Source organism: Mycetomoellerius zeteki, unplaced genomic scaffold (assembly GCF_001594055.1).
Source record: "Mycetomoellerius zeteki isolate Tzet28-1 unplaced genomic scaffold, Tzet1.0 scaffold62, whole genome shotgun sequence".
Lineage (NCBI taxonomy): Eukaryota > Metazoa > Arthropoda > Insecta > Hymenoptera > Formicidae > Mycetomoellerius > Mycetomoellerius zeteki.
Window position 1 is genome coordinate 2,890,488 of NW_017257632.1, and position 5,467 is coordinate 2,895,954.

Here is a 5,467-nt window from a genome sequence, read left to right on the forward strand (position 1 = left end):
CCTCAAATTAGGCCATCCTCAGTATACCAGTCAAAATTATAAAATTACAAACACAATATTTAGAGTCACCTAATTAAAATTTACGCACATCATTTTAAAATAAATGTTTTGGAATTATTTTTTCTCTTCGACATGTTTTTAAGAAATAAATTTGAATTCTTGTATTGACATTTTGTCTCATTAGTTTAATACATTGTTTTAATAACAGACATACTTAATAACAGACACACAGACACATACAATGTATTAAACTAATGAGACAAAATGTCAATACAAGAATTCAAATTTATTTCTTAAAAACATGTCGAAGAGAAAAAATAATTCCAAAACATTTATTTTAAAATGATGTGCGTAAATTTTAATTAGGTGACTCTAAATATTGTGTTTGTAATTTTATAATTTTGACTGGTATACTGAGGATGGCCTAATTTGAGGATGGCCGAAACGTCTATATTCTTATCTATGTAAATTTGATTGTTTTTATCTTAAGACAAGTTTCGCCAAAAAAGAACGTGCGTTTGTGGTAGATGTCCTAAAATTCTCCGTTTTAATTTCGACCACGTATTTATTTATTATTTATTTATTAATTAGTGCTTGTTCGAATCGTATAAGGTCTCATAATTTTTTGTATGAGATTACATAAAATCTTTAAGTTCTTAAAACATCTTTTAAGATCTTAAGAGATCTCAGAAATTTAAATAAAATCTTCAAAAAGTTTATAAGAAAATTTATATACTGGAGAATTTTTTATATCTCAGTGGACTGATAATATCATGTAACACCGTCGTAACAATTTCATTGAAATTTAGTTATTAGAACTTTTAAGTTTTTAATTCAATAAACATTCAAATGAGAATAAACTGCACGATTAAAGATGCGCTATATATAATAAATTATATTATATTCTGTAATTCAAATGTATAAACAATTTTCCATTTTCGGACGTTCCGACTGACTTCCAGTTATTTATATTATAAGCCTGATCCTACATGAGAGATAATTAATTCCTAGGAGTTCCTGTGAGATGTTATAAAACCATATAATTTCTTACATTTTCTTTAAATATATAATATGCTATTGTAAAACATATAAGAACTTATGAGATCATATAATGACATATAAGAACTTTAATGTGCCAATTTCATATGAGACTAATCTTATATGAAAATTTCATACAAGAATTTTCAGCAGGGGATTCAACGCTAATAGATCAGGAACCAAGGAAAGAGGAGTTAATTAGTGTTCGCGTTATAATTCTCGATATCTAGAAAAGACGACACGGTGTACTCATTAGGCACTGTTAAATATATTTGCTGAGATTTTTATTTCACGAAAACGCATGGTTTTGTAAAACACTTCTATGATATTTAAAAAAAAATGAATATTAGCTAAATACTGTCCGACCTACTTTCATGTGCGTTATAACATTCAGACCAAATTTACATTTGTTCTTGAGTGATCAAATTTTCGCTTTTTATTGAGAATTAAGTCGGATTTACAACCGCGTCCGTTTTGGCGAATAACGTTGAGAGTACATTTTAACGCAGAGCTAATCGATATTCGCTACGCTGTTGTCGGATTTTCACAACGTTTACCTATCCATAGAAACCGTCGCAAAGTTTATATGGTTGCACTCGACATTATTCATTGCAAAAACTCCGAAATAAAACATCTGTGCATAGTTTGTGCATTGCGCCTTAATTAAATTCTGACATAAATATCTCAACACAACGGTCAATTAGATATCATGTGCTTTCCTCAATACATTCACAAAAATAATAACAAAATGTTATAATATTAAAACGGAGTGGTTATCTTTATACTTATAGTATAGTCGCGCGTTTGTCAAACATTAGTGTACGTAAATATGCATCTTCCAACGATGCATATTTACGTACACTAATGTTGCTCGTTTTTATTTCTTTTTTTTCCTTAACGCGCAGAAAGTTTTAATGGAGAGATACATATATTATTCGTAGTTGATTTATTTACACTTCGTTTACTTTTATTTAGTTTCCTCAAAATACTATAAAGATTCCTTTCGTAAACATCACATAGAATGACCTATTTTCTCGTCAATATTAGCCTTTTCACGACGACGAGACTAAAGCTGTACATGGCGCAGCGAAACGTCACTCTAAAAGCACTATCCTTCTCCATGTGTACAGCTGAAATGCAATTCCACAAAGTATTGTAAATCGACCAAGAAACTGCGATATATTTGGAATGTGACGATATGTTCTTGCCAGTTGATTCATATTCAACAAATTTACGAAAAATTTTCAAGCAAGCGATTATGCTGATTTTTATATACAACGTACAGATATTTTTGATAAGCTACTTATATTGTCTTTCGTAATAAAAATTAAATATTACGACAACGAAAGCATATTTATAATGTTTGGATATAAAAACGCAAAGTTCATACAAAGATTCGAGCATTTTTTATGTAATCAGATTTTTCGTCTTTGATAGCCTAAAAACTTTTTGGCTCAACATATATAACGCGATCCATTAAGCCAAAGTAGAGAAAAGCGGGCTATATCTAAGATGTTCCATTTTACCAGACAATTTCTTCTTTCCCAGCACGTAAAAAGAAGAAAGAGATTGAATGAAAGATTACGAGTTCGTACCCATATCAATTTTATTCTTTTGCTTCAAAAATAGTAAATTTTAAAAATTCACACACACACACACAACTAAAAAAGATATAATATATAAAAGAGCTTATGCTTTATTAATATATTCAATTTTTTGAAATAGCAAAAAATTATTTATATATTATATACAAATTTACATGGAATTATTTAAGCATTAAAGATCTAGTTTCGACTGTTATGGACCTTTATTTTCAATTAGTCGTGTATAAAAATTTTTCTAATTCTTTATATCCATCCCATAACTTTTTTGTAACTTTTGAAATTAGAAAAGATATATACGTACACAAAAGGTAAAAAAATTAAAACAAAATGAATCATAATATGAGTATATTTTTAAATTTCATGGGCGATCCTGGATAAAAAAGAACAATTGTTCCTATAAACTAATTAGATCGCAAATGCTCTCTCTCTTTCTCTCTCTTAAGTTGCAAATAATAAATGCAGAAAAGTTTGTTCATTAATTACTATATCATGCTCACGCATTTATAAAAAATGATAAACATTTTGAGCATATCTTGTAAATAAAAAAAAAATATCCAGCTAAAACTTTTTTTATAATTAATGAAATTATGACAATTGACTTACATCATTAATAAATAATCATTAAGTAAGAAGCAATGCTTATACCTGTCGAAGCTGGATCTTGAGTGCTTTAAATAATTTTATGTGAATTTATATACCACATTATTTTTAAATTTACATGAAATTATTTAAAGCATTCAAGATTCAGTTTTAACCGGTACAAGCAATGCTTCTTACTTATAATGTATTTACATTATACGGTCCTAAATCATTTATTATCATTTGAGATTAAAAAACAGTTTATCATCACTCATTAACTTATCTTTAATATTTTATACTAATCGCACGAATTACATTTTGACTTAAGTGCTGAGCACCGCACAATTTTTGTAATCTACATTGCTCTTGTAAATTTTATATCTTTTATAATTTCTTTAATACTATTTTTTCGAACTAATTAAGAATTATATTGTGGTGCAAAACAGATAGATCTATTCAGATTTTAATCATTTAGTAATGAATCATGAAATTGCAGGTAGATCTACCTAAATGATTGACAAACCCTTATAAAAATGTATTATAATACTGGAAGATAGTGATTAATTACTTATTTTGAGTATTAAAAGCACTATTATTCGTTTTTAATACTCAAAATAAATAATTTTCTCGTATTAAATAAGCCAGAATTAAATTAGATTTCTATAAAGTAAGTATTAAGTTGTAATAATATTATGTACAATATTTAAGGTCTACTTATTTTGCTCACTGTTTGCACGTTTTGAATGTTTATATTATTATTTTAATTCTTATCAATTTCTTTTTATTACTGATATATAAGTTTTATTTTATTAATTTTGTAATGTTATCAAGAGAATTCACGTTTAAAAATATATTAACTTTTTCCAAAAAAGACTAGATAAATTTTATGAATATATAATAAAATGCCAGTTATGTCAACAAGTTTAAACATTATAATATGCCTATCATTTTAACTAACATTTAAATATAAGACTATTCAAATATTACTGTCCAGTAAATTTTATGTATAAAATGATTCATTAAAGACAACAGAAATTACTCACAAATTATTCATAATATTATAAATAAAAGTTACATGGTACAAAAGCGAGCATACATTACAATAATTTCTTTTACTACGTTTTTTACATTTTGAAGGTTACCTTGAGTCTTTTAAATAGAACGCTTAATATTTTTTTATAAAAATCAAAGTATCAAATGTATTGAATAAAAAGGTTTTAAGTATTAAAGGTATTAAGTATTACATATAAAATTGATACTTAGATATTTACAATTGAAGTTCTATGTCAAATACTGCTCAAAAGCACTTCGATTTATAAAATGCAAGACATTCTGCAGCGTAAATTGAAAAATTTCAATATATGTTCTTATGATACGATCTTATATTATGGCATTGTTAGTGGCTTATGATGAATTTAATTTTCTATCGTCCCTAAAGAAAATACTCTGACAGAATGAAAAATTTCGATCTGCTCACGAACGAGATAACGATGACATATCATTGTCATATTCAATGTATCAATTAAGAAATTTTGAAACGAAATATGATTAAGATTCCCTACAATTAAAAAACAATAATAAAAAAGTACGGGCAAAAGGGATAGACACTGTAAACCGTGCGCTATATAATATTTCAAAAAAAGATTTTTTTGTCTTAGATTATTAAAAATTTGTTATGAAACAAGCAATTTTGACCATATATTATTCCAATAACGAGACGTATATTTTGATTAATTTTTTAATTATTTTCAACGAGGAAATTAAAAAGATCACAGTACATCCTTCTATTAAAATGTATTATCAGTTACAGTCCCCAAGGTAAACAACGTCATCTCCTATAGAGGAGAAATATCCCTTATCAAAAAGCCTGGATGGTCTCAAATTGAACAAACTGAGTACAATGTCGTAAGATATAAAACATTCAAAAAAGATAATGTTAGGACATTTGATTCACCTGCGGAAACAATAACAAATGTGTACATAGGTTCACACATCTATTATTGTTTCCGTAGATGAATTAATTGTCTAACGTTATTTATCCCTTTTAAATGTTACGTAATCCCTTTTATATCTTATGACATTGAGTATATTTAAGGCACTCAATTTGTTTGAAACCATCCAGTCTTTTAACTGGTATGAGATAAATCAATTATTTTTTATCAGTAAGCTAAATTAATAAGTAATTATGAAATAAGAAAGCAATGATATAAAGATAGATGGAATATTAAAGTGGGGAGAGGAAAGAG

The 5,467-nt window shown here is 27.0% G+C and overlaps 2 protein-coding genes across 6 annotated transcripts in view; one reads left to right on the forward strand and one right to left on the reverse strand.

Moving 5' to 3' along the window:
• The window catches only part of Dh31-R (Diuretic hormone 31 Receptor), a 107,507-nt gene that overhangs the window by 30,674 nt on the left and 71,366 nt on the right, over nucleotides 1–5,467 (reverse strand). The gene's annotated exons all lie outside the window — the stretch shown is intronic.
• Nucleotides 1–5,467, forward strand: part of LOC108728533 (esterase FE4-like) — a 32,135-nt gene that overhangs the window by 13,735 nt on the left and 12,933 nt on the right. The gene's annotated exons all lie outside the window — the stretch shown is intronic.